The sequence below is a fragment of the Rhodnius prolixus genome, unplaced genomic scaffold, assembly GCF_049639745.1.
Source record: "Rhodnius prolixus isolate KJV_2025 unplaced genomic scaffold, Rpr scaffold_5, whole genome shotgun sequence".
Taxonomy (NCBI): Eukaryota; Metazoa; Arthropoda; class Insecta; order Hemiptera; family Reduviidae; genus Rhodnius; species Rhodnius prolixus.
The window spans coordinates 34287869-34310195 of record NW_027411624.1 but is presented as its reverse complement, the minus strand read 5'-3'; the positions used below and the strand labels follow the sequence as shown (position 1 = coordinate 34310195).

The 22327-nt window shown below is 31.1% G+C and overlaps 2 long non-coding RNA genes across 7 annotated transcripts; one reads left to right on the top strand and one right to left on the bottom strand.

Annotated features, from left to right (window-relative positions):
* The first annotated feature begins 531 nt into the window (after window positions 1-531).
* On the top strand, window positions 532-4278 carry LOC141459004 (uncharacterized). 5 transcript variants are annotated; one of them, XR_012461353.1, is made up of 6 exons: window positions 533-1198; window positions 1292-1318; window positions 1404-1537; window positions 2219-2431; window positions 2559-2943; window positions 4021-4278. It is a non-coding gene; the product is annotated as an uncharacterized lncRNA (long non-coding RNA). The 5 variants fall into 5 exon arrangements; XR_012461352.1 differs by having other exon boundaries at window positions 532-1198; window positions 1292-1537; XR_012461350.1 differs by lacking the exon at window positions 1292-1318.
* A 612-nt stretch (window positions 4279-4890) lies between these two features.
* Window positions 4891-11042, bottom strand: LOC141459005 (uncharacterized). 2 transcript variants are annotated; one of them, XR_012461356.1, is made up of 5 exons: window positions 10670-11042; window positions 9160-9291; window positions 8060-8305; window positions 5734-6872; window positions 4891-5633 (listed from the first exon to the last, which is right to left on the bottom strand). It is a non-coding gene; the product is annotated as an uncharacterized lncRNA (long non-coding RNA). The 2 variants fall into 2 exon arrangements; XR_012461355.1 differs by having other exon boundaries at window positions 4891-6872; window positions 10670-11039.
* Between the last annotated feature and the right edge of the window lie 11285 nt (window positions 11043-22327).

Below are 22327 nucleotides of genomic sequence, written 5' to 3'. Positions count from 1 at the left end.
AAAAGTCGGGATTACAAAATATTTTTATTGTACATTACAATCCGTTTTTACTGCGTACATTTTTATTTTCAAAATTATAAGGAAAACAAATAAAAAGAATTCTTTGTGTCTGACAGCTTGTGAATTAGTGCTTTCTCATACTCTTTTAAATACTTTCAATTAATAATATCAAGTAGTTTTAAGGAAATTAAGGCGAGTAATAGATACATTTTATTCTTATTAAATAAAAAAAATCATAAAAATTGGGCAGCTCTTTTTAACTTTTAGACTCTAAATTAATTAAAATTCACAATACTGTTACTAAATAGAATTTTAAAAAACCTATTTTTAAGGAATACAAATAATTTGTATTATATATTTGTCAAATATTTAAATAAAATTGTAAAAAAAAAAGATTGTGAGCAGAAAAGAGCTTCCGTGCAATTCTACATTCTGAATCAAAAGTTGATATTTTGAATGTTAAATCTTTTTCCAGTTTGCAGAGCACTCCAGTGGTGACTTTTGGAAACATAGATGTTTGCAATAACCTTCCACTTTTATCAATATTTAGTTGGGGCGTTATGCAGGAGCAATCCGTTCAGTCTGCGTTATTATTTTTTGTCTTTTTATTCCAGTGTGGTTCATCAAGTGCATGTATTTCTTTGAAAGCCGCAGGAGTGAATAATTTTGTTGATGGCAAAACTTTCCTAGAAAAGTTTTATTATTAAAATATTTCTATTATTATTGGATGGATAGAGGGATACAATATATATGTATAAACCACTGCTTTTAAAAGATCTGTGTCACAAACTTCTCTTCAGTGTTGAATTTTTATTTTTGGCTGTTGCCAGAAAAATCTTTAAAAAAATCAATGATTTTCTTGTTAGTCTCTGGTTCTATTGTATCATTCATCATGAAATTTCGAGAGGTTTTAGTGGTCAGTGGTTAACAATAAAAGGCAACAGAATCACTTTTAGAAACTCCTGATGAAGGCATAGGAAGGAAGAATAATTAAAAAAAAAAACATTTATTTTTTGAGAATCTTTACTTCTTAATTATTTAGGTTTCAGAGAAGATCTTACTTTTGGTGTTAAACTATTGATCTGTGGATGGGAAGATTGCAAACCAGTGTGATCCATATGTATGTTGCTAGCTTTCCTTGGAAAGCTATAGCAATAAGGAAGAATTATGTTAATGGGAAAACTTTTCTTGAAATAAGGTTTGTTTTATAATAATAATATTATTTAAGAACGTTTTTGCTTTTAAAAATAAGTATAATATAAATTTTTACGTAAAACTTACTATTTGTAAGGTAACAACAGATCACAGATTTTTTGCGGTAAGAAATTAATTTTTAATTAAAAATGATTCTGCAAGACTATTAATTTAAGAATTGTAATTAAAATCTATCGATAATTTTGAAGGTGTGGGTGTTGAGATATTGGTTAAAACGAGCGAGAAAAATGGCATTGTAATATAAATTACTTTACGGAAAGATTCGCAAGATTCAACTAATGCTAAAGGTGGCAAGGGTTATGCAAGAGTGTATTTAAACAGGGTATGTAGTTAAAAAATATTCAAATAATTAAAATTCCTATAATCAATAAAGTTTAATTGTTTAGATTCGTAAATCACAAATTTAATTGATCAGTTTATTGAAGTGCTTCGTCGCCTTCAAGATTTCATTATTATAAGGGTTGCACTTGTTCCTTACAAACAAAAGTAACATTCATTGATACAAAATTGTACGGTACGAAATTAAAGCGGATTGTGGGGTGAAACTGATCACTGATTTGGTAGCTCACTAATCTGAATAGAATGTTCAGATATTTGCATGTATCCGTTTTATGAGACAGAAAGAAGAAATATATTACATAAAGACACTTAACATGGTAGGCTTTCTTTACAAAATGATAAACTGTCTCAAATACTTAATTACGCAACAAAAAAATAAGTATTGATTTGTTAAGTAACTGTTAAAATAAATTTAAATTATCCGTATAAATAAAATTAACTCAACTTATTAATAGCATTAAATAATTTATACAATTCAGTTTTAAATGTTGCTATCGTAGTACTGTGGGAAAATGTTGGAGGTAAAGATTTCCATCATAAAGAGGATTGAATTAGAAATGAATTTTTGCAACTAACGGTTCTGAATAGAGATATAAAGTATTAAGTATCAACTTCTATGGTGTTTCTAAGAACTAATCTAATGAATATCAAATAAATATTTCAGGTGTTTATTACTGAAGAGCATTACATGAAGTTGTTACCTAGGAAATACTTGCTTCAGTACTTCACACATAGCCAACGAAGAAAGATGAAGTGAAGGGTAATATGTTCATGCCTTTTTTAATTCAAAATATAAAGGACGTAAAAATTATGAGACCTTGGCAATTTTAAATCAGCTCTGCAGGTTATCATTATACATCAGCGAACAGAAATCAAGGTAAGGAAATATTGTTGCGACGAGCCGTTCATGTAGTGCAATATACTGAATGTTTTAAATATATTTTATGTGGTACAGCGTTTTTGCAATATTTTAGAAAGGATATTAACATGATTATTGTACCTAGGTCATCATATGGCTTAGCCATCAGCGAAAAATCCTCAAGTTATGCCTAAAGATAAACTCGAAGCCCAATGTTGGTTTAATTAGTTATATATATGAGTGTCGACAAAGAAATGAAACTGATGAAACAAAGCCGTGCGATAGATGAGTTGGGATGGCCGAGCAGAGTCTATAATCTGTAGTCAGAAGCGTTCTATTTTTATCCAGTGTTTTCCAAAACGTTTGCCAGTAATGCTTAGCTTTCTTGTGGAAATGATTACCTCTGTGGACCCTTCTTTACATCCAGCAGCACGCCGTTATTAGGTGATTCTCATCAATTCTATTCTGGGGTATAAAGAAGTCAAGGTTAACAATCCACTTGCCACTCAGCCTATGTGGGACTTCTTCAGGTAGTCATATCTATTATTTCATACATTATCAGTAAAGCAACATAAACTAAAAGCTCCTTTCTCATAAATAATCTTTCCCTTTTAATCGAAATAAGTAATGTTTTAATTTGATTTGAAAAATTGGCGAATTCTGTTGCATTTTCATTATAACTGCATTCTTTAGCCAGGTTAACCTTTTTGAAATTAATCTCGCTGTATCTTATCCATTATTTAAAAATATATTTTCTTCGAAAAATTACAATCTTGTTAGAAAAAGGTAATGTTTAAACCATATAAAAATGACGGTATTTTTATTCTGAAAGAATTCATTTATATTAATCAAAAAGTGGTGGAGTTCTTAAAGATTTATTTAAATGTAATATCAGTCCTGTATCTTTAATCATTCAGCAAAATTATTCACCCAAATTAAACTTTTTTCAAAAATATTATTTTTTTTAATTGAACCATACTTTTTTACTTAAATTTCATGGAAAAGGTTCAATTTTAGTCAAGATAGGTAGCATTAGAGTGTTTCAAAATTAAAATTTGTGTTATAAACGAGTTAACCCATTGACATTTAACCTTGGTAGTTCTAATTTTGGTTAAAAAAATATAAATTTGATTGAAATATTCAACTTAAATTTAAAATTTAAACTTAAATTCGTAGGCTGTGGCATTTTCTAAAATTGGCTAAGAAAACTTATTATTTTGAATTGAAGCCTATTTTTCTTTGAATATTAATTTTGTTGTAAGTATTTAATTTGTTAGAAAAGTGGTAATTATATAATACAAGTTTAGTAAAAAACTAAAATTACATCGTAGGAGTAGGTCAAGTTCAAATAATATACTTTTTTTACTAAATTTACCATTTTTGCAATGCGACGTGTTCATTCTAAAAAACTGATCATATCTGTTTACAAGATTTAAACTTAAACTTTTATTTTTTATCATTTAATTCATATTTTTAATTCCTGTAAGATAAACGTTTCTCTTCAATAATGGTAGAGTTTTAATTGTAGTATCTTTAGGTAGAACGCTTTATAATTCAAGATTAACTGTTATAAACACTTTATTTCATTCAATAATGATGCTTTTCAGATTGAAACAGCCAATACTGGGAGTACTTCCTGCAAAACTGTTCATCAAATGAAGTTAAAATGAAAAAGAAGTGGAGATGACATCTTCCGAACGGAAATATAAAAAAACTTATGAATCAGCTACTAAAAAATGTATTATTTAGTTGTATAATATGTAAGTTTATGTCACAATATAATTAATTATATGAAACTTGTACTTTTGTAAAGATAATGTACATCTTGGTTGAGAATAAAGAAAACACTTTAATTTTTAAAAAAATCTATTTATTTGAATACCTATTTTTTACATAGACTTAATATTATTTTACATAGTCTTAATTTTATATTTTAATATTGTACAAAGAAAAATTATTAAAAAAGCAAAAAGAAGTGCTAAAAAAAGTTAAAAACTAAAAACAAGGAAAAAAATGGAACAAAAAACATCAAAAATAAAAAATTAGTTCAAGAAAAATCCGGCAGAGGACGCTAAATATCGAAAAAGATAAAAAATTAAAAATTAGTACTGAAAAAATGCGTAAGAGTACGCAAAACATCAAAAAAGTTAATAAAAAATTAGTTCTAAAAAAATCCGCTAGGACAGGCGCCACTAAACAGGTAAGTTTGGTAGTTTGTTTACATATGTAAACAACTTTGACAGTTAGTAGTTCTAAAAATGACCACCAGGTAGCACAGCTGTTACCTGTAGTATATATACGTAAACATAAACAAATTTTCTTCAGTACGACTTGAGTGATGCAGGGGGGTATATCGCTCTCGCTCGTCACTCCAAAAACATCGATATTCTTGTCGACACCTCTCCCAAAGAATCATGATGGTTAGTGTAATGGTTATGATAGATGTTGTCGCTTCGACGGTCAGAAGGCAACTATTCTCCCCACCCTACCCCACCCCCGCGACGAACTTTCTTATATACCCTCTGGAGATCATGTTACCATAGCAACGCGTCCCATCACCATGACAACCATCCAAACATTCAACAAACTGCCGCTAGATCGCTCCCATGCCCTGTTTTCCCATGCTTAAGACTCTCATGACTTCCACACATTTAACCACGCCTCTCATGACTTCCAAACTTTAAACCATGCTAACGACTCTCATGACTTCCAAACATTTAACCATGCTAACCACTCTCATGACTTCTTCATATTTAACCATGCCAACCACTCTCATGACATATACACGACCTTGCATTCATATCTAACCATGCTAACGACTCACATGACTTCCAAACATTTAACCATGCTAACCACTCTCATGACTTCCACACATTTTACCATGCTAACGACTCTCATGAATTCCACACATTTAACCGTGCCAACGACTCTCATGACATATATACCGCCTTGCACTCATATATATAACCATGCAAACAACTCTCGTGACTACCAAACATTTAACCATGCAAGCGACTCTCGTGACATATATACCACCTTGCACTCATTTGTAACCTAGCTAACAACTCTCATGACCCGCACATTTAACCATGCTGGCGCCTCTCATGACATATATACCACCTTGCATTCATATATAACCATGCTAACGACTCTCATGACTTATATATTCCTAACTCGCACACATATTTAACCATGCTGGCGACTCACATGACATATGTACCTTGCACTCATATATAACCATGCTAACGACTCTCATGACTTATATATTCCTAACTCGCACACATATTTAACCATGCTGGCGACTCACATGACATATGTACCTTGCACTCATATCTAATGCTAACGGCTCTCATGACTTCCACACATTTAAATATGCTTGAAACTCTCATGACTATACGAACTTGCACTCATATCTAAACATGCTAGCGACTCTCATAACTTCCTCACATTAAACCATACTGGTGACTCTCATGACTTATATATTCCTAACTCGCACACATATTTTACCATGCTGGTGACTCTCATGACATATATTCCTAATTCGCACACACATTTTACCATGCTGGTAACTCATGTCTTACTTATTATTACCTTGCACTCCCATTTAACCATGCTGGTGATTCTCGAGACCTTTATAGGGCTGCCTTGCACACACTTAACCGTGGTAGACACTGGGAACTGAACTACAAAATATCTAAATATATATTCATCTGAATATATATTGTTTGTTTTTTGCATTGTGTTAATAATATATTTAATTCGCAAAGGTAACAATAAGTTATTAATTGATACTTAAAGTGGTGTATAGTAGATCAATTAATAAAAATGTGGACTATAACATAAATAGGTTACATTTGACACGATGAAAAATAATTTAAATGGTAAGTATAACGTAGATTTATATATCTTACCAGAATGATTAAATGTAAGTCAAACGTAATTCTATTTAGGTCTAGAGAGTCAATATCATGGTTAATTGTGATTGTACAGCAATCCTATATAAGTCTTGTGAGTCGTCATCATGGTAAAAGATAAGTGTAAGTTAGTCCCTATATAGGTCTAGAGAGTCACCAGTATGGTTAAGTATGTGAGTGTAAGGTAGTTTTATGTAGCTCTAGAGAGTCACCACATGGTTAAATGTAAGTGCAAGGCGGTCCTATATAAGTCATGAGAGTCACCAGCATGGTTAATTGCTAGTGCAATGTAGTCCTATTTAGATGTCTAGAGAGTCGCCAGCATCGTTAAATGTGAGTGAAAGGTAGTCGTATGCAAGTGTCGAGTGTAGCCAAAATTAAATGTTAGATAAATTTACCTGAAGAACAGGTCCATAAGATAACGTAATAATAGTTTCCTTAATTGAATATAACGCAGTAAGGGGTGCGAATTACTTCAACTCATGTGAGACGTCCTGTGATAAATGGTCACCATGGTATCTTCGAATCAGCGAAGAGAACTGGATCTAGAAAAAATTGAGCTCTATTATAAAAACCACACGGATAAATAAACAGGTTTTTAATTGATTATTGTAAACCTTTTTTATGCAATTTAGACTCTGAAATGTTGCCTGCTCGTTTTACATCAGTCTAATATAATGTATAGCAGACAAATTAGTCATTATACGAGTACATTTAACAACTTCTCTCGAAGCTGGTAAGCCTCTACAATAATTTATCAACGCGATCTAGTCAGCTCCATTGACAAGATTTATCATTTCTTCAACCAATACATTTTTTTTTTTAATAAACTATTTACTTTTAATATCACCATAGCGCGTACATGCAACCATCCTACGTCATTTAATAGATATTTGTACCTAATTTAAAAGGTACCTAGTTTAACCTTAGAATGCCACTTCTAATCTTTGAACTAATGAACCTTGTACTTTCTAAGAGGAGGCTTCTATTTAAATAGTTCTTAGTAACCAACTCAAAATGCTACTTTGTGGAACTTACGATTGTAAGCCTTACTATCTTGAACTTACGATTTATTTTGAATCATTAAGATCCAAAATAAATTATTTTTTGAACAGATTATCAGAACAGAAGCAGGGTTGGCCTGCTTTGGAACTACCAGTGAAGAAAATTAAATTTAAAATAGGAAACTACATTTACTTTGGCCAAGAATAGTGAATGTTCTTACTTATTTCTCAGCCACTAGTATATCGTACAGGTAGGGTTGGTTTAAAGTAAAAAATCTATAACAATTTATGTATATTATAAAGATTAAATAAAGAATACTGTAATTGAACTCAAGAATGATTTTTTTTTTTAATCCTAAACATTTTCATTCAATGATAATGAAAAATATTTCTAAAATACACATTTATTTCTTAGGAAAAAAAGTAATTTGATTGGAAAAATATAACTCACACAATCTACTAGCATTATTATTATGAAATTATTTGTATGAAAATGAGTTAAAAAATTGTAAGCTCGAATAAAAATAGTTTTATATGATTGGAAATTGATGCAGAATGCACATGCATTCTTGATGTTGAATTTTTCAATTAAATTACTGCTACCTCCAATCAACAAAAATTAAAACTTCTTTCAAATAGAAAAGAAAAAAAAGAATAATTTGTATGAAAAAAAGTTTTGGTTCTTGTTGTATCACCCTCAATATAATAAATAATAAGATAAGACTCACCAGGATGCGAATAACTTCATATTAATAATGGTCGTGCTGCTGGAAGTACAGAAGGACTCTGGAAAGTGCTGCTGGAAGTTTATCATGACTGAAACTGCCATTAATTTTTCATCCTGTTGAAACTATGATTCAGTCACCAAAAATAATGAAAGGTAAGTACAGGACCCTTAAAAGTTCATCTCAGGTAAAAGCTGAGCTTAACGGGGCTGCAAGTTGACAAGCCCATTGATGGTAGCACTGCACGAACTGGAAAAAATATTACATTAAACATAAGTAGGAGTAATACGAATTTGAATCACAATACATTAGTACTTCATTTAAAACGCAGAATTTATCAGTTAAACTAAACCTTTTTTCAAAAAAATATTTGGAAAATATTCTCTTCACTTTCTTAAAATAAAATTTTATAATATTCACAATGCGTTTATTCCAGAAAAAGGTACGACTTAGTAACGAAGTATCACATACTTCTGTTACAAAATAAATGAACTGGGACGAAATAAACCTAGAGTTGACATGTTTTAATTAACAGAATTTTAAGAATTTACTTTTTTTATACCAATAAAATCAATTTAAATCTTCATAATTACTTTATTTTATTGTCAATTAGGTAGGTTTATTTGTCTTAAGAAAAATACCATTTTTTAAATTCTTAAATAAATATCATTTATTAATACCATTTTTTAAATAAAATAACTTTTTCCACGAAATTTAAGTTAACAAAAAAGTTAGAATTCAATAAAGAAATTATTATTATTGAAAAAAAGTTTAATCTGGCTGTATAAGAGTTTCATTTGATTAAAAATCATGCATTCACATGTAGGTTTAATGTTATATATGTATTTAAATTAAACATTAACATTGTCATTTTGAAATATTAATAAAGTATTTTCATTTTTTCGTTTTATTTTTACTTTTTCATAATAATTAACAGATTAAATTGAAAACTAAATAAAATAATTTTTTAAGACTTTTTTTAATCAGAAACAAACTTATATTTTTTTAAACATGCAATAAACAAAATTTTAGCTTTTGCTAGCCCAAAGGCAAACCAGCTAATAGTGATAAAATCATGCATATTACGTATAATAACTACATACCTTTTTTAAATAGATTCCTATCCAAATTTGGTGGAATATTCACGCTGGATTGATGTTTTACGTCTTTTTCACTTGGGCTTCCATTGATGGACAGTTTTATAGGTAGTACTCTGAAAACCCCAGTATTTAATCCTGAAAATCAACATTATTTATTGTAATTAAAATAATTAAAATGTGTAGTGAGTTTTACCTAGGATTAAGAATCACGAGAAAAACATCTCGTGATTATTTAACAATTAATGTATATTATGAAAATTAAATAAAGGCTACGATTAAACTAAAGAATTGATCTTTTTTAAAAAACCTAAATCTTTTCATTGGACGTTTATCTGTTTGTGACTAAATTAGTCGTGAATCGCGATTACGTTTTACCAAACTCTGAACTTGACCACAATACTCACAAAAAATTATTATAGAAATAAAATTTGCAAATAACAGCTCAAAAATATTAAAAAACATTGCTGTCTGAAAATAGATAGGTAGAATTGAAATGGTGAAAATAGGTAGAAATTTGACACTAAGGGTTCGCTACACCGAATAAGTTGCCCAATTATTTAATGATATGTAAAAAACATACGTAAAAAATGTTTAATCAACTTTAAGCGGAAATAAAACTATAAAAAAAAAAAATACTCGATGTAACCTACAAGATCGATTAAAGGCCTACACAATCTAAACACTTAATCAAACTTCGAAAATAACATTCATTACGAAGTTTACTCGATGCATTAATGAGCTACACTAACAAATTCTGTTGAGAGCATTCACGAATTCTCGTCACAACATACGTATTGTAATTTTCTTTAAATATAAAACTTTTCCTTAAACATAATAATGAAGTAATTCTTCAATATTATACATGTTAAATATTATAAGTATTTTAAGAGAAGTGTAAGAGCTTCCTCAAAACAATAATAAAAAATCGGGGATAAGGATTTTGCTAGATGGAGGATAAAAGATTTCGAGGTCAATATGAATGGCAAGATCAATGCAAACCGAAGAGCATTTACTATTGTCCTAAAGATATTTGATTAGGGAGACTGAATTCGATGACAATTGTAAAGGTAGTAAATACCCATGATTTCTGTAAAAGTACAGATTGCTCCATACCAGCTGCTATAGCAGTCTTTTATTCATTACAGAGAGTTTTTAGTTTTTATCAATTTTTTGAGAGAAATGTTTTAATACATAATAATCATCGTAAATGCTGTTCAAGAGAAAATGTGATTCAGTAAATTTGTAGTTAGATGGCCAAAAAGAGCCATTTAACTAAATATAAATATTTTAATTTTCCGTAATTGCTTTTCATTACACACGAAACTTGACGATTCGTCAAAACATTTATCGAAAACAAATGTATCCGATTAAAACTGAATCACATTCTACTTGATCGTAACACCATGTAATTATTATAGGCAAGAAAAAGTAATTGAATTGTAACGAGTGCTTGGTGGATATTAATAAAAATTTGAAAAATAAAAGGGCCAAGTGATAAAGATAAGCAAAATACCTTATGAAGCCGATACAGAAGGAAAGGTCTTGTTCACACACTTGCTCCAGCAAGTACTTCTCAGTTCGCATTCTACTCCTGCTTTAGGCACTACTACCCTCTTCATTCTTGTTACGAAATAGTACATTACCAGCAAAACACAGAGCTAGTAACTTCTTATCAGTCCTATCTATGAAGCCATTTAATTTTCATCTGAATTGCCGAAATCACCATCATGTATAAATACAAAAGTTTCGTTATACTCAGTTATACTGTTAATGTAATAATAGTAGTCAATTTCATGTACACGAAGAATAACCAGATGATGGCTTGGATTTCAACTTCACAGCTCTCCTAGGGCCGAACACACTGAATAAGGGAGGTTACGTGGTGTTATCCAAAATATTAACAAATTGTCAAACATAGTATGTATGTAAAAATTATGAATAAAAATAATTGAAATCTAGTACAAGTTAAAAAGAAAAATATTTTTCTTTTAATTCTTGCGCGTAATATTTTAGAACTGAAAAGTTGGTATGGATTTTATATGAGAGAGGCGCGAGAATTTAAGTTTAAAACACGGACATTGTAGCATTTTCACTGCAACTTAATTATTGTTAAGTGAAATATTAATGAATATGTGATTCAAATAATTTAAAAAATGGTAAATTAGTAAAACCTTTAAAGGAAAACTTTTAATCAGCGTAGAACATGCAATATGCTGGAATATTCAAGCTTTGTGAATGGCTTTCTGTTTGCATATTACTAATACTTACATTTCTATCCGTAGCAGAAACACTTCAGTTTTTATAAAACAGAAACTTTACGAAATTCGTTCATAAAGTATATACAGTGGCGCCCAAAAGTATTTGCACAAGTGAATTATTTCCTATTTCTAAATGAGTACACGAAATAGGATCCCAAAACTTTTATCATTACAATCTTTAGTTCAACTTATGTACATTTAATAACAAAACGAGATAAAACATTAACATGTAAATGAATAATTCAGAAAATAAAAAAAATTGACGGTTCAAAAGTATTTGCACAACAAATTTATTTTGCAAATAAGATGTCAGAATTTTAATTTTAGTACTTAGTATGAAGTTCCTAGGCTTCAATTAAGGCCTGAAGTCTTCTAGGGATTGAACAAACCAAGTTTTTTAAGATTGGAATCAAGTTTTTCCCATTCTTCGAGTAAAACCTCAACCAGACGGTCCCTTGTTCGTAATGGCGTGTTTGCGCACCTTTTGCTCCAGAATACTCCACACATTTCAATTAGGTTTCAGTCAGGGGACTGTGGGGAGTGTATGCAGTCTTCTGGGAGCGTTCTGCAGTAGCCACGCTTTTGTTTTCTTAGCTGAATGTTTTGGATCATTAGCCTTTTGAAAGATTAAGGAGTTTTGTGTGCCCAAATTCTCAGCTCTGCTCTTTAAGTTGTCGCGCAATATACTCACATAGCCATCTGCTGTCATTTTGCCATGAATCTGTACCACTTTGCCGACTTCGCTGCACGCCACACATCCCCATACCGTAACATGCACTCTACCATGTTTGACAGTTGGTCCAACGTGGAATATTTCTCCTGATTTTACTAAAATACTCATGTTTCCGTATTTGACAATTAATTTTAAGACCAATGGTAGATTATGTAAGCTAGGTCAATCAATTTTCAGAAACAAGAAAGAAAACCTTTGGAAAAAGTGGATCAGCAGTCTTGCTGGGGAAAGTTTCTCCTATATCCAATGGTATTTACTTTTTGTGTTTCGAAATTTATTGACCCAATATGCACAATCTAGCATTAGCCTTAATATTGACTATTAAATACAAGAGCAGCATCATTCCTGTAGCATTGCCTTATTAATAACTATCGTATACAGAAATCACAGCATCTCAGTGAAATAGCAATAAAAGTTCAATTTTTCTAATTGCTTTTTACTTTCTTTTTTTCTAAAACGATGGACTTTACAATTACAACCTAGCATTGGTCTTAATATTAACTATCAAATCAAATAAGACAGCAATTTTGACTTTTTCTATAGCTTTTTACGTCTTACTTTTAAAAAAAAGCTCGTTCCTACATGCACATTTTATCATTGGGCTAATAGTGACTAACAAATATAAAACATAAGTGTTCCAGTGAAAGTAGCAAACGTTTCTACTTTTTCCAATGGTTTTTACTTCTTGTTTTTCAAAACACATCAAACCAAAATTTACCAACTTAAATTGTCCTTATTATTAACAATCAAGTGCAGAAACAGCAAGTATTCAAGCAAAATTAGTCTAGAACTTCAACTATTTCCAATCTGTTTTACTTCTTACTGTTGAATAAAGATCGTACATTCATGTATATTTTAACATCAGCCCTAATAGTAAATATCTAATACGAAACAAGAGTGTTCGGAGGAAATTAGGAGACGATTTCTACTTTTTCCAACGGTTTTACTTAATAATTTTAAAAAAAGGTCGAACCTACATGAAAATTCTTACGTCGGCCTTAATATTAACTATCAAATGCAGAAACTGCAGCATTACATTGAAATCAAGAGACTGTTTCCATTTTTCCCAATGGTATTTACTTCTTGTTTTTCAAAATAGATCAAGCTAATTTGCATAATCTTGCAATGGCTTATCAACATGAATTCATGTGATATTAAGTATTAAGTAGGAAATCGCTGCATTTCAGTGAAATTAGGGGACCATTTCCACTTTTTCCAATAGTTTTTGCTTCTTGTTTAATAAAAGAGATCATCCCATTATATACATCATGAACCAGTAACTAATGTCCATAGGCCTACTGTGTGTAGTACATCTAAAGTGGAGTTCAATGATGTATTGGCCAAGTTCATATTTTCCACTGTTCTTGAGTGACGTCACTTTTTTTTCTAAAATCAATACGTTTTTGCAATAAAAATGTTATTCTCAGAAAGTTTTATTCCGAATTCGATTCTGATGACACGATTAGAAAGCCAGATAATTTTTTCTAAAAATTGACACCATTTCGAAGCATAAGTCATTCTCCAAACAGCCTCAATCTTCCTCCGAATACTGGAAAAATAATAAGTAATCGAAATTTTTAAGAAAACTTATTAGGCCATTATGTGATCATTATCAGACCTAGGTGCTGGCACATTTTATAAAGTTTCCTTGCCTAATGGGCTTTCAAACGGTATATCATTTTCCAGGATTCCTTTTAACTTCGTATGAGAAATAACGTTTGTTCTGCAAGAAAACGTGTTCACGAGCACTCAACAATGTTGGTTTTTCAAGTTGTTTAATTCATTGAAAACTTTTTTAGATGGACCAGTAGTCAATTTTTAAGTAGATTGTCTTAAAATAAGGAAGGAATAAGGAAGTCAAAGGTTACAAATAGCCTTTTAAACATTTACTTCTGATCTCACTAAAATATTTGCGAAAATGTTAGGATATCAAAACATCTATAACAGTTTATTTTTATTTTTGGAAATTATATCTTTCGTCCTGTTGTCTGTTCGCTATTGAAGTTTTTTGAACTTTTCCATTTTTTTTTTTTTTTTTTTTTTTTTTTTGGAGATGAAAAGGAGAATAAATAAGATTCTTTCGGATATTTATTTATTTATTTTTTTATATTGCAAACAAATTAAACATGTTATTAAAAACAAAGAACATGCAATTTCAAGTAAAAATTCTAACATTATATTGTGCAATTAATGTGCATATTACGTACAGTAACTACATAATACTTGTTTTATTAATTGATACTTCACAAAAATTTCCTAGGATAGATGATTTACGTCTATTTCACTTGGGCTTCTATTGATGAACAGTTTTGCAGGCAGCACTCCAGTAACAGAGGTATTTAATCAGAAAATAAACATTATGTACAATCAACAATATTTATGTACTTTAAATAATTAGTTTTTACTGAGTTTAGCTTGAATTAAGAACCTAGAAAATAAAATAAAAAGAATAATTGATTATGTATTCATAAAAATTAAATAAATGTGACCGCAATAAAACTAAAGCATTGATATGAAAGTTTAAATCATTTTTTAAAGAACCTAACCCTTTCTTTCAAAGAAATGAAATATATTTTCAAAATACATACTTATATTTATAAAAAAGATTACTCTGAATCAACAACACAACAAGAAACATGCTAGTCATATTTTAATTTTTCTTTTTATACAGAATAGAAAAGTTCTGTGTTTGGAAAATATAACAGAATTTCAATCAAATTAAAACTTTTTTACAAAGATGAACATTTATATGAAAAAAAGTATTAGTTTAAAAAATCTCGTTAAGTTTATTATCAAAATAGAATGGATGCGAATTACCTCATAAATAAGGACGTACGTGCTGGAAGTATAGAAGGATCCTTCAAAATAAAGAAATGGGTTATAATAGCGGATTTAACCATATTAAAAAAGTCTAAATATGGATACTTTTCTGTCACTTATTAATGTCTCTGCACATCTACATAAAATACCGAATCTAATTGCACCTCATTCATGAAAATCGGTTCGCGCGTTTAGGTGGTACGTTGTTTAAAAAAAGGTAACAAGAAGAAGAAGAACAAGAACATTTTCTGAAAATGCCGTTTTTGAACATTTACAGCAACGCATTTCTCGAAATCCATTTAATTTATGTTGCAAAAAATTTAATTTATAAAGAAGGATTTGCCCTGTATTTTAAAGAAAATTTGGAAATTATATCTTTTATTGAAAAATATAGAACAATTGTCAAATTAGGGTGTTTTCAACGTTAAGCTTTTTCGTGGAGTTTTTGACGATCATTCCTTGTACTACTGTGCTACCGGACAGTTTGATTTCTACATTCCTTTTAAATCTGTCGTAATTAATCAGCGGTAAGCGAAAACCCTTTTAACCTCGCTCGCCATAAAGGTGGAAAATTCCACTGCCTGTTTATTATGTCGATTGGGATGAGAAATATCATCCTCCAGTCCCATTTCCTAGAAGGCCTCCTTTCTTCAGGACATCAATGAAATGTACACGTGTCACAAGTTGAACAAATAAAACGCAAAAAAATACCGTACGTTCTTAGAATGTGTGTGTACCTATATAGTGGCAAGATTTTGGTGAACGTGTATTGTTCGTGTAGTTAGGCTAGGGTACCCGCAGGGACGCCAAGGTCCCAAAAGAAGTGGCTAGTCAACTTCCCCCTTACGGAATGTGTTATCATTAATGAACGAACAACTTGGAAATGTGTACTGTCTCTGTTAGCCTACTCCCGGGAGTAGTTGCCCGGGGAGCACCTCGTGGAGGTAGAGATCAGTTTTCGCTCCCCAAAGAACGCCTTTCTACCCACATCCGCATTCTAGTTGGTCTATTAAGCAGGCAGAGGGTCATACAGAACTCCATACAATGGAGCTTGTAAAAATGGGTTTGGGGAAAATTGAAGGATAAGGGAATGGGGTAAATAAATGGTTTAGTGACAGAGGGAAATATAGGGAGATCTGTCTGCATAGACCAGAGACTAGAATGACGTAAACCTAGATTTCTAGGTTCGTTAAGGATAGGGCAATTAGGGAAAAGGGGGATAATGAGAAAGGCGTTCGGAAAAAAAGGGTTTTTGGACTAGTGGGAAATGGGCCTTACAAAAAGATACCAACTTGAAGAAAAACCAGTCTGCAAAACAAACGATGAAAACGAAATTCAAGAAACTACGAGAAGACAATTAACAACTAAAACCTCAGCCAGAAATTAAACAAATAAACGTAGAAACGAAAAATTAAAAAAACTCAATCGTGTAATGTGTAAAACCGGAGAGTGTTTTTTTGTCACGAGGTGTTGTGCAGAATGTGTGTACGAAATAAATCTAATACAATATTTTATTAGTCTGTATAATTGATTCACAGTTGGCCTTAAAAAGCCGAAGAAAAACATTAATAGTTACCACTAAAATGTTTTAAATAATTATAATTCCAAATATTCATTTAAGTGATTAGAGTACATGCAATTAGTGAAATGATGAAATTTTACATGCATTAATATCATGCTGTTAATTACACCATACTAAAAGAATATGAAAATGTAAAATAAGTGAAACTATAATTATAGAAACGTAAGATTTTGATAGAAGTTTGTAAAAGTAAGTGAATCAATTATTAATAATAAAACCCCAAAAGATTTCCGACTGACTGCGGAGCGATTAATGAGAAACACTCAAACTCCTGAGAACTACCTGTTGCAGGGAAAGCTATGCTCTCTAAAGAACCAGGTCATATCCTGAAACATAAAAAGATAATATCCCGTCAAAGAATGGCAGCAGCTTACTGTCCTACTAATAACTTAGAGCATCCATTGAGATTCCTAAGACAGGTTTCTTCTGATGTAGCAGGGGCAAACTGCCCAACTTACAACTAATCAAACTTATAAACTAAATACTTATATACTAAATACTGAAGCGATCCAATAAGATACCTAAGATAAGTTTCTTCTGATGAAGCAGGGGCATACTGCCCAACTTATAACTAAGCTAACTTATAAACTAAATACTTATATCCTAAATACTGAAGCGATCCATTGAGATTCCTAAGGTAGGTTTCTTCTGATTTAGCAGGGACATACTGCCCAACTTACAACAAAGCTAACTTATAAACTAAATACAAACATACTAAATACTTATATACTTAAATACTAAATACTGAAGCGATCCATTGAGATTGTAAAGATAGTTTTCTTCTGATGTAGCAAGGGCGAACTGCCCAACTTACAACTAAGCCAATTTATAAACTAAATACTTATATACGAAACACTGAAGCGATCTATTCAGATTCCTAGGATAGTTTTCTTCTGATTTAGCAGGGACAAACTGCCCAACTTACGACTAAGCTAACTTATAAACTAATTACATACATACTAAATACTAAATACTGAAGCAATCCATTGAGATTCCTAAGATAAATTTCTTCTGATGAAGCAGGGGAAAACTGCCCTACTTACAACTAAGCCAATTTATAAACTAAATACTTATATTCTTAAAAACTAAATACTGAAGCGATCCATTGAGATTCCTAAGATAAGTTTCTTCTGATGAAGCAGGGGCATACTGCCCAACTTATAATTAAGCTAACTTATAAACTAAATACTTATATACTAAATACTGAAGCGATCGATCGAGATTCCTAGGATAGTTTTCTTCTGATGTACCAGGGGCAAACTGCCCAACTTACGACTCAGCTAACTTATAAACTAAATACATACATACTAAATACTAAAATCATAAATACTAAATACTGAAGCTTCCATGGAGATTCCTAAGATAAGTTTCTTCTGATATAGCAAAGACATACTGCCCAACTTACATCTAAGCTAACTTATAAACTAAATACTTATATACTTAATACAAAATTCTTAAGTACTAAATACTGAAGCGATCCATCGAGATTCCTAGAATAGTTTTCTTCTGATGTAGCAGGAGTAAACTCCCCAACTTACAACTAAGCCAATTTATAAACTAAATACTTATATTCTTAAATACTAAAAACTTAAATACTAAATACTGAAGCGATCCATTGAGATTCCTAAGATAGGTTTCTTCTGATGTAGCAGGGGCAAACTGCCCAACTTACAACTAATCAAACTTATAAACTAAATACTTACATACTAAATAATAAAAACTTAAATACTAAATACTGAACCGATCCATCGAGATTCCTAAGATAGTTTTCTTCTGATGTAGCAGGGGCAAACTGCCCAACTTACGACTAAGTTAACTTATAAACTAAATACTTATATACCTAAAACGAAATAATTAAATACTAAATACTGAAGCGATCCTTTGGGATTCCTAAGATAAGTTTCTTCTGATATAGCAGGGGCATACTGCCCAACTTACATCTAAGCTAACTTATAAACTAAATACTTATATACTTAATACAAAATTCTTAAGTACTAAATACTGAAGCGATCCATCGAGATTCCTAGGATAGTTTTCTTCTGATGTAGCAGGGGTAAACTGCCCAACTTACGACTAAGTTAACTTATAAACTAAATACTTATATACATAAAACTAAATAATTAAATACTAAATACTGAAGCGATCCATTGAGATTCCTAAGATAGGTTTCTTCTGATGTAGCAGGGCAAACTGCCCAACTTACGACTAAGTTAACTTATAAACTAAATACTTATATACATAAAACTAAATAATTAAATACTAAATACTGAAGCGATCCTTTGAGATTCCTAAGATAAGTTTCTTCTGTATAGCAGGGGCATACCGCCCAACTTACAAGAAAGCTAACTTATAAACTAAATACTTATATACCTGATAATAAATAATTAAATACTAAATACTGAAGCGATCCATTGAGATTCCTAAGATAGGTTTCTTCTGATGTAGCAGGGGTAAACTGCCCAACTTACGACTAAGCTAACTTATATACTTAAACTAAACTTAAGCTATATACTTAAGCTAACTAAACTAAATACTTATATACTTAAATACTAAATAGTGAGGCGGTCTATTGAGATTCCTATGATAGGGTTCCTCTGATATAGCAGGGGCATAATGCCCAACTTACAACTAAGCTAACTTATAAACTAAATACTTACATACTAAATAATAAAAACTTAAATACTAAATACTGAACCGATCCATCGAGATTCCTAAGATAGTTTTCTTCTGATGTAGCAGGGGCAAACTGCCCAACTTACGACTAAGTTAACTTATAAACTAAATACTTATATACCTAAAACGAAATAATTAAATACTAAATACTGAAGCGATCCTTTGGGATTCCTAAGATAAGTTTCTTCTGATATAGCAGGGGCATACTGCCCAACTTACATCTAAGCTAACTTATAAACTAAATACTTATATACTTAATACAAAATTCTTAAGTACTAAATACTGAAGCGATCCATCGAGATTCCTAGGATAGTTTTCTTCTGATGTAGCAGGGGTAAACTGCCCAACTTACGACTAAGTTAACTTATAAACTAAATACTTATATACATAAAACTAAATAATTAAATACTAAATACTGAAGCGATCCATTGAGATTCCTAAGATAGGTTTCTTCTGATGTAGCAGGGCAAACTGCCCAACTTACGACTAAGTTAACTTATAAACTAAATACTTATATACATAAAACTAAATAATTAAATACTAAATACTGAAGCGATCCTTTGAGATTCCTAAGATAAGTTTCTTCTGTATAGCAGGGGCATACCGCCCAACTTACAAGAAAGCTAACTTATAAACTAAATACTTATATACCTGATAATAAATAATTAAATACTAAATACTGAAGCGATCCATTGAGATTCCTAAGATAGGTTTCTTCTGATGTAGCAGGGGTAAACTGCCCAACTTACGACTAAGCTAACTTATATACTTAAACTAAACTTAAGCTATATACTTAAGCTAACTAAACTAAATACTTATATACTTAAATACTAAATAGTGAGGCGGTCTATTGAGATTCCTATGATAGGGTTCCTCTGATATAGCAGGGGCATAATGCCCAACTTACAACTAAGCTAACTTATAAACTAAATACTTACTAAATACTAAAAACTTAAATACTAAATACTGAAGCGATCCATTAAGATACCTAAGATAAGTTTCTTCTGATGAAGCAGGGGCATACTGCCCAACTTATAATTAAGCTAACTTATAAACTAAATACTTATATACTTAATACAAAATTCTTAAGTACTAAATACTGAAGCGATCCTTTGAGATTCTTAAGATTAGTTTCTTCTGTATAGCAGGGGCATACCGCCCAACTTACAACTAAGCCAATTTATAAACTAAATACTTATATTCTTAAATACTATATACTGAAACGATCCATTGATATTCCTAAGATAAGTTTCTTCTGTATAGCAGGGGCATACCGCCCAACTTACAACTAATCAAACTTATAAACTAAATACTTACATACTAAATACTAAAAACTTAAATACTAAATACTGAACCGATCCATCGAGATTCCTAGGATAGTTTTCTTCTGATGTAGCAGGGGTAAACTGCCCAACTTACGACTAAGTTAACTTATAAACTAAATACTTATTTACCTAAAACTAAATAATTAAATACTAAATACTGAAGCAATCCTTTGAGATTCCTAAGATAAGTTTCTTCTGATATAGCAGGGGCATACTGCCCAACTTACATCTAAGCTAACTTATAAACTAAATACTTATTTACCTAAAACTAAATAATTAAATACTAAATACTGAAGCGATCCATTGAGATTCCTAAGATAGGTTTCTTCTGATGTAGCAGGGGCAAACTGCCTAACTTACAACTAATCAAACTTACAAACTAAATACTTACATACTAAATACTAAAAACTTAAATACTAAATACTGAAGCAATCCATTGAGATTCCTAAGATAAATTTCTTCTGATGAAGCAGGGGCAAACTGCCCAACTTACAACTAAGCAAACTTATAAACTAAATACTTATTTCTTAAATACTAAATAGTTATGCGATCCATTGTCATTCCTAAGACATGGTTTCTTCTTATATGGCGGATGCATTCTGCCAAACTGATTACTTAGGGCATGAATTGTGACTCCTAAGATTTAGTTTCTTTTGATATGTTAGGTGAATATTTCCCAACTAATTACATAAAGCACCTATTGGGATTCCAAATATGTGGTTCTTCTTAGTAATTAGTACTAGTGTTCTATTTACACGCAAGGTCAATGTATACACAAAAAAAAAATATTACATTCATTTATGCGCTGTTTGTAGGAGTACATGTGCTTCTAAATATTTGAGTAGAAATTCATTTAAAATTTACGTAAACCATTAGAAAAATAATTAAAAATAAAATACTTTTATCTTACATCACACGTTTTGAATCTTAAAAAAAGGACTTTATCTATTGAGAGATTAACCCCTCTGGATTGTTAATCTACTGCAGCGAAAACAAGTCCATGATCATTAAACTCTCAACAGAAAGAGTATATCCCAAAACATTAAATTCAATAACGTTTAACATAATAAATAAAAGTGGAAATTAAGTAAAATGTAAATTTATTTCCCATAAAGAATATAAGAGAAATATACCGTTTCTATATTCCATTGGAACTTACGACATAATAAAGCCCATCTGACCAATCATGAATAAGGAATCGTTCTTACACAGTGCAAAGTGTACTGCTTAAAAATTTCCACGCTATTTCTTATTTTTTTTTTTTTTTTTTTGGCGCATCAACAGCTGAGGTCATTAGCGCCCGGAGCTTTTTCCAGTGCACTGCCGGCCTCCGGACAGTGTTCTCTCGTTACAGACAACACTGTCCATCACCGGACAGTGAGCTGTAAGAAGCTCCTAGGAAGAAAAAATCTAAGGGTCAGCTGCTGGATTCGAACCCGGGACCTCCGCGTGGGAGTCCAGTATGCTAACCTCATAGCTAATCCCTTCCCTATGCTATTTCTTATTGTTAACATAAACTGTAAAATATAGGAACGAATTCGAAGCAAGACAAGCAATTTCACTAAATTAGAACTCTACTTGATCTGCGCCCAGTTCTGCTTAGCACATTTATAACAGCTAACTAATTGTTCGGTCATATGTCATATCTAATTGTTCTAGAGATCACATATTATCGAAAAACACCGGTAACCGATTTAGTTTGCCACACCGTATTACTTCCCGAACACGCTCCGCGCCGAATAATCTTTTATGCTCTTTAAAATAAAATAAAATAGCAATT